This window comes from Rhipicephalus microplus, chromosome 6 (assembly GCF_043290135.1).
Source record: "Rhipicephalus microplus isolate Deutch F79 chromosome 6, USDA_Rmic, whole genome shotgun sequence".
In the NCBI taxonomy this organism is placed as follows: Eukaryota; Metazoa; Arthropoda; class Arachnida; order Ixodida; family Ixodidae; genus Rhipicephalus; species Rhipicephalus microplus.
This window is the reverse complement of record NC_134705.1, coordinates 65988869-65997103: the sequence shown is the minus strand read 5'-3', so window position 1 is coordinate 65997103 and position 8235 is coordinate 65988869. Positions and strand designations below refer to the sequence as shown.

Genomic DNA, 8235 nt, shown 5'->3' with positions numbered 1-8235 from the left:
GCGGCTCTCAACGTTTTTTTTTTTTTTTTTTTCCTTCTTGCGCCTGCTCTTACCGTCTGCATACATGACTTCCGTGCCGCGCGTATGTTACGAGTATTTTTTATTGCTGGGCTCCCTATAGACAGGATTGTAGTCAGTACCCAGGAGCGCGCCGCCTATGTGCCATTCGTTATCCGGCGCCTGACTTTAAGTGTTCTACACCCCCCCCCCCCCCCACACACACACACACTATCTAGAACATGCGAACTCTTCCTATACTCATTTGCAAAGTTTCAACACTTTTATATGTACTCTTTCAAACATCTGTCTTCATAGACACGCAGTTATTGAGGAGAGTGAGTGCAACTGCCGCAAGTATCTTATTAAGCACAATATCAGGATGATGACCATTGCAAGAGAAAACAAAATCTTTTGTTTTTCGAAATTCTCTTGTGACCGACACAAGGAGCGGCGTTTCCTGTTTTGCTGTGGCTCATCTCGCAGTCGTGCGTATATATTCGGTCATATAACTTAAGAAGTGGTAAAAAATTTAGTATTGCGTCTCTATTAAACTGTGTAGCCCCCATGGGCGCATTTACTGCACTGCCGGTTCTCGGATCGGTATATTTTTGGTAACGGTTTTTGTATATTCTAGCTTGAACTAGAGCTCACACGTTTGCAAACTATTTAAGAAAGCCCTTTACCATGAGTGTCTACACGCATCTAAATTTCGAGGAAACATAGTAGGCTAAGGTGCTGGTCAGACTGGCGCAAACTTATAATAGCGCAATAAAGAGATAGGAACACCAGCAAGAAAATACTATGCACCACAACCGATGCACTAAGCAATTGCAACAGCATTTCTTTCAATTTTCTCAACCAAGTGAACAGACGTAAAACAAGAAGTCCGCGGCGCTAATGGCCAATTGCAAAATGTTTATAGACTATGGAAAGAAAATGCCTGTTCTGAAAACGTATTGGCACGCACGTTTATTATTTTAATGCCAGGTCTTACGCCGTGACTCGTCTTTTTTCTCTTGGTCAACCTTGCGCCACGTATTTCAGCCTGAATGTTGCATGCTGCAATAAAAAAAAAAAAGCAGCATCGTGGCTTTGTGGTAGGACACTTGCTCCCACTCGAACGAAGCGGGTTCGATGCTCAATGGTACCAATATTTTATTTGCTTCTTTTTCGATTTTTAGCTCACGGACGACATTTCGCTCACAACCAACGTTGCCGACGGCGGAATTTCTGCGACACTAGCCCTGAAACGCTCTCGCGTGAATAAATGCCGCACGTACCTGCTGAGGCACATAGGGGTGGGGCTTTGCGGCAGTGTTCACCTGAGTGCATGTGTAATCATGGAAACTGCAATTGAATTTTCAGCGGGATATCTCGGATCACAGGCATGCTAGAAGAATTATTCCAAGTGGAACTGTCTGGAAATACAACTATTTACTGCTTAACGTTACAAACATACCCGCTTGCTGCAGTTAATAAAAACTCATTTTCAACCTTAGTTTATTGGTCGGCTCAAATGTTGGTTACTGAATCATTGTGCCTCTTTCTGAACACATAATTTGTCTACAGAAATGATTTTAACATGCCTCCTATTGATGAATTTTAAGAAAGCCGTACAGCCTAATTCTGAACGCCTAGTATCATTGACAAGCTTCATGTATCAAATGTGAAATTATTTGTCGTATCAGGAACAATGTGACTCAATAATATTTACGGGCTCTTCACGCTGCATAGTTCGTAAATCATAGCGAGGGTTTCACTCTGGCAAGCTTGAAGCCTTCAGATTGTATGTGACGAATAATCAGTCAACTGCAAACTCGCAGTAAGATCACCCGCAACGTGACGCCAACAGACCGGTAAAACAGTGTTTGTTATGCACTCATCGTAATGGCTGCGGGCGACGCCAACTTACGCTCGCACGTTTAACGCCAATAGGTGGAAGGGAAATAGCCGCCGTGGTACCTCAGCTGGCAATGCAACGGACGCGTTATTCGAAGGTAGCAGGTTCGCCCCTGATCAGTGGCAACTTACCTTTTCGTCCAGTTTTCTTTCTTCGCATTTACATTGAACTGACTTCTAATGACGGTCACTGTAGTTTCCTTGGTATCATTGGGTGTTAATTCTCATTCATTCAGAGAAAAAGAAAATTATTTGAATTGCTTTGACGGCACTAGGCATGCATGAGAAGTAAAGGAATGAACGAAGAAAAATAACCTTATTTTCATCATGCAGAAAATACATTTCCGTGTGTCGCTGCCATGTGGAATACCGTGTGGAATGTGGCTACTGTGTGGAATCAGCGTCCGCAATTTCACGTTCACACAAGTTTGCTTTGTTTCCGAGAAAAGGCGCATTTATTGTTAATCCCAGTTTCAAATTTCTTCCTCGAACACAAAAAAAAAATGTGGAGGGCAGATATTTGAAAAATAGGACGGCGCAAGATTTCTCATTGTAGAAACCCAATTTTCTAATAAAATACGCAATGACTACTGAGACAAAGCTGAAACAGATTGATTGATATGTGGGGTTTAACGTCCCAAAACCACTATATGATTATGAGAGAAAAGCTGAAACAGAGGTGACCCGTTAACCCTACCATGGCAACTGGAAGCACAGGAACAGTTCAATTGGAGGAACACAGGAGACGCCTTTTCTCTACAGCGGGTGCAGTCAGGTGGATAACGATGGTGCGCAACTGAAATGGTTTACGAAATACCCCTATCGTGCAGGAAGAGCTCTGTTGACCACACGGGGCGCTACATCAATGATCAAGCGAGGGAACATGTTCTCACGGTTAAGAATAAGGACACTGTGCATTTAAGCGAGCACGTCACTTCATGTTGATGCTCACCACGCTTCATGCAGATAAGGATCCTACAAAAAAGTAAAAGCAAGGTAGCACGGGGAATTTCGGAGGCTTGTTACATAAATAAACGGGTTAATATTTGTGTCAGCGAAGCGTCACACAACCTGTAGAGTCGTAAGCACGTTATAGCATGTGTCCGATAGCGTAATAAGGTAAGCGGCGGCTCGAGCATGTTGGGCATGTGTTGACTAGAAGTGGGTTTATAAATAGCCTGTTTCCTCAAGGAATAAATAGTTGCAAGTGAGCGCCCGTGCTGTCTATGTGCTTTATTATTCTGTGTTGTGCGAATTCGACGCGAAGGTGGCTATTTATTTCAGACATGTACCAACCAGCCCAACAGCGAGTTCTAGTCTTAAATCGGAGGCCAATTTTCACAGACACTGGTTTCCGATTTCGTACACTAACTTGCGGGAATCGAACACGCCCTTCCCTTTGGCACCTCGCTCCCTAGCTTGCGCGAGTGCTGGGTGTGTGCGGCTCCAGCGCTGTGAACATGACCAGCGCGGTTCCGCCATAGAGCAACATTTACTATGTTACTCTATGGTTCCACCGCCAAGCGCGAGTCGGTTTTCCCAACTCCTCCTAGTTGGTCTTCCCTGCAAGAAAAAGCTTGTCCGAACATGCCCGGACGATGCTCCTCCCCCTTACGTCACGCTAACTCGTGTGATGGTGCTCCGGCGATCCTCATTGGTCAGCAGTGGCAGCCTCTGCCCCGGTAGCTTGCGTTCGCCCGGCGCCCGCCGCCGCCGGCTAGATTGACTCAGGCCTGCGCGGGCAGTGTTCGTGCCGCTTTTCGGGTGACTTCCTTGTACGCGCGCTCGGATGTTGCCCTTTGTGATAGGGCCTGCTGGCAAGCCTACACTCGGTCGGTTTTGTGGAGTTCCCTGCCAGCCAGCAAGACTGTGATTGTCGCACTGTGCTGTATCTTAGGTAAAAAAAAACCTTTTTTGTTGACGATCTGCCCCAAGTGCCATCTGTGCGCCGTGTCGGAGTCTCGGAGAGTCGACTAACACGGCCGAAGCGTCTTTGTGCACAACGGCAGTGGAGCCTTCGAGGTCGCTTCGTAGGGTAAGCCGTTAGCAAGCCTGTCTCGACTTACTGGCGCCCAACTTGGTTTTGGCATGGCTTCAGAGCAGTCCCCCTCCAGGAGCTCGTACCTGCTCGATACCATGGCGACGAACTTGATCTCGTTTGATGCGGCCGACGCCGGTAGCACGCGTAGGCTCGCCTTAGCGGCCCTGTGTTTTCGGCCACCGGGAGAGAGCCCTTTAGGGCCTCATTTGGCGATTACCGCTCGAATGTGGACTGTAGTCCTCGCCGCGCCAGTGTCGGATTCTCTTGGTTTTCTCAGCTGTACGAGATACGTGGAGCACGTGCCTTCGGACATCTCCAATGGATCGTCTGCGCTCGCTGGCCTTTGTTAGCAGCGCAGCTGAAGGACTATACCGCCGCACCGGAGGGTAACCACCTAGGCCACACAGTGCTGGCGTTTATACGCCCGCTGGCCCGTGTCTGTCGCGAGCCTACTGGGTTTACCTTGTCATCCGCGAGCCGGCTCGCGAACGCAACGCGCGTTTCGGGTGATCGTATTCCTCACGCGCGCTTAGGCGACGCTTTGCGATCGTAAGCGACCGTGCTCCGCCGTCGTTCCGTTCGACTGTCGCGGGAGAGATCATGCATCTGTTGGTGCGAAAACCCTTCTTCTCTCCGGGCCGTATATTGGCCCCTTTGGGTCTGGCTTGCATGTCGGAGAACAGGCGCGCAACCCTCCAATGGAGGTGCTTGCCTTGGAGCATTAGCCGCTGCACACAACCGCGGCGCAGCTCCTGGGAACACTTTGCCGTCCGTCTGTCTTGTGAGGAGACCCGTTGTTTCGTGCGGCGCTCCGCGATTGATTAGGCGTTGGGAAAAATCCCTCGCGCCATCAGCGTGCATTTACAGGGTCTTTTCGTGCCCGTGAGTCTTGATCGCGTCCTCACACTGGATCGCGTCTTCACAGTGTGTACAAAACCAAGGGCAACCTTGCCTGATCCGTAAAGTTGCTTTAGCTCGAGCCTTGAAACGCTGTGTTTAGTGTCGTTTTTTTTTTTTCGGTCCTTGACATTTATAACCTCACGGCACAAGGTAGACTCGTCTCGACTAACCCCCATTTGCAGCCGTAACAGCTGAGCACGATAATGATAGATGATTTCCAGTTTTAACATGTTCCCTGGAGACTGAACACAACACTGGAGTCAAAAGGCTTTCATTCTGATTTTCCTTGTTTTATAGTGTACTTGACTATTAAAAACTTTAATATTAGAACTAAGAGCCAATGTAGTAACATAGTAATAATGTAGAAAAGTATGATTGGGATGATGTCTTGTTTTTTGTTGCTTCTGGCGATTTGAAGTACGTGTTGCAAACGCGGCCACTCAGGTTACACTACAATGAACGGACAGGCATTGACCAGCATGAGAAGCAGGTTTACTCCAAGCACGCTTATCTATAAAAAACGGTGTGCCTTAAAAAGTAAAAAGAATGATATGAGGCATGCGCAGCGGTCAACTGCGCATCACCAACTAGTGACCTGCAAGTAGCGACAGTATGTATCTCATGTACGGGAAGTCTCGTATATTACAGCGGACTTGTTGAACAGGGTAACGAGATTGAATAAGAATGAAGCTGAATGAGTGCCTCGGTATTTTTTCGTAGTGTGTTTGTGATGAGCGGGAAGACCATTCGTCTCAAAGGATCCCTGAAACGGTTCATTCCCTTTCTTTTTCGATTAGACCACTACTAGAGCAAATCACTGGCACCATAATTCCATCGAAACATCCGTTATTAACGGAGCTACGAACACTAAATAAGTACCCTCCGCTCCACCTTTCACCCTCAATTTTTCCTTCGAGTGCTGGGGGTATTGTGAACTAGAAAAGATGTAATGGCACGAACAGTTTCGCACAGGAGGCCCGCTTTCGCATGGATGCCGTGAGATGGCGCCGCTGCAACTTTTCTTACTACTAAGGCACGCCAGCCTACGGTTGCCGCCGATTTTTCTCATGCAATAATTGCAGATTTGGATATTATCGATGCTGCTGTCGACACACGCCTAGGCCCGTAGTTGGGTGGGGTGGACGAAGGTTTTAGGATACATGGCATTTTACCGAAAATGAATAGTGAAAATAGGCATTCTTCACAAATAGTCAAGGCTTTCAGCAAGTGCCCCCCCCCCCCCCCCCAAAAAAAAATATTGCTGGCTGCGGGCTTGCGTACACCAATCTTACAAATGCAATTATTCATTGTTTGCACATTTCTGACAGTGATTGTGCAGGTAGATCAATAACACCCAAATTCGTATCACGTAAAACGATTTTTTGAGGGCCCAGAATTTACAAAATTAGCACTTGCGCCCGTTTTGCGAAGCGGACATCAAGAGAATGAAATATTCTTGACGCGAAAAGAGTGTTATGTTCCCAGGGTAGTTTGAAGCACCTAGCTAGGGGGCTCCCACCCTTCCACTGCCAGCAAAGACCCACTTATGCCCATCTTCATTCTCGCGATAAATTCTTGATCGTGAGGTTATTTAATATGTGACGAAGTTCAGCGTTCTACACATGGCAGGCAGCTGCTTGCTCAAGAATTCAAAGAAAAAAAGGCAGGTCCGAAATATTTTTTATTTAAGGTGCAGGGAATGATGTCTAGCACCTGCTCTGTTTAACGTGTTTTGCACTCTGGTGCTTTTTGATGCTACGCTGGTTTAGGCTTTGTGTGAAAAAGTGGAGGTGTGTCGTGATATGAAATGCCGTGATTTCAGCTGCGAGTTGCTCAAAATGTTCTGGACATTGAATTTTAATCTTCTTCTTGCGCCTAAAGTGACTTAAACATCGGATACCTTATCAGAATGTAATTCCGAAAGACTAAAACATTCAGTAAAAGCATTTTCAAAATGTACGACAAACGTATACAGCAAACTTGATGGGTAGAAGAGCTTACCATTGTCTCGCTGGCTAGCCTACGATGAGCAGCCTGTAATCACTGTTGGCACGGCGTCTGGAGCAAGAGACTGCTTCCCTCTCGAAATCCGCACTTCGTTGCCTTTTATAACATGCACATAGTCACACAGAATGAATTGCGGATCAAAGTGGTGCTCGCATGCAGCTGAAGAAATGCTGAAAGCTTTATCTTTCCTGTGAAGGTTCCGCTCCCACTTCTTGCGGAGGTCGTCGTCATTCGCTGCGGCGAACAGCGACGCGTTTGGCCCATTCAGGTGGCCCGTGCGGCAGCCTGGAGCGAAGCAGTGCGAGTCTGTCCGCCTCTTCGCCATGCCGTGGGCTGCACGCGGGGAACAGGGGATACACGCGGTGAACACGCTCAGGGCACACGATCCACATGAGAAGGCACGAAAGCGCAGCGAGTGCTCCCAACGCTCGCAACACGCAAGCCCAGCCAAACTTGCACGTTGGGCCAGAGAATACGTTGGGCCCAGCCGCCCGCACCATACCGCCGCCACAGACATTATGGATGGATGAATGTGGCTGTACCCTTTAGATCGGGTGGTGGCTAACGCCATCTAGCCGTAATACTTAGTGGACTAACCATTAGATTTATCTTTTTTTTTCCTTTAAATAGTGAGGTTCAAAATTCATACTTTGCAGTGAAAGGTTTAATTTTCACTTGTGCCTTGACTATCCCCCATTCAGATAACCTCCTTCTAGTTAAGTCTACGCACTTAAAGTCTGTTTTGCCCTCCCTGTCCCTAAACCCCAGTGCTTTGAAAAACTCTGCGCCATCATCGTGAACTATAGGGTGAAGCCCATTACAGAACATTATCAAGTGTTCGGTAGTTTCTTCTTCCTCTCCACATGCACTGCATACTGTGTCTATTCCTTCGTAATTGGCCCGATATGTCTTGGTTCGCAACACTCCCGTCCTGGCCTCAAACAGTAGAGAACTACCCCGAGTATTATCATAGATCCTTTCCTTGGCAATATCTTGCTTAAAAGTTCGATAGATCTCTAGTGCGGACTTCTTAATCATGCCAATTCTCCACATGTCAGTCTCCGTTTCCTTCACTTTCTTCTTAACTGATAGTTCTTTTTGGTTTGGCCACCTGCTGCTTTCTAAGTATTTACCAGACAATTTCCTGGTTTGCTTCCTCCATTTTGTATCGACATTCTTCATGTATAAGTAGCTGAAAACCTTCCTAGCCCAACACTCCTCCCCCATTTCTCTCATTTTATCTTGCTGCTAGCTTCCCTGCCCTCAAATGATATCCATCCCATATCACCTTGTACTCCCTGATTTGGTGTATTCCCGTGAGCTCCTTAAGCAAGCCTACCTATTCCATGTTGCTTAATTTCTAATCTTGCTTCAACTTCTGATCTCAT

General features: G+C 47.1%; 1 protein-coding gene across 11 annotated transcripts in view; it reads left to right on the top strand.

Moving 5' to 3' along the window:
• Positions 1 to 247: 247 nt before the first annotated feature.
• Positions 248 to 8235, top strand: part of LOC142765292 (uncharacterized) — a 72878-nt gene continuing 64890 nt past the window's right edge. For 3 of the 11 annotated variants that reach the window (XR_012884146.1, XR_012884145.1, XM_075866031.1), the window contains exon 1: positions 3597 to 3934. The gene's annotated coding sequence lies outside the window, so the exon portion shown is untranslated. Of the gene's footprint in view, positions 3935 to 8235 lie in introns of all 11 variants that reach the window. The other 8 variants (XR_012884150.1, XR_012884149.1, XR_012884148.1 and 5 more) reach the window with 5 other exon arrangements.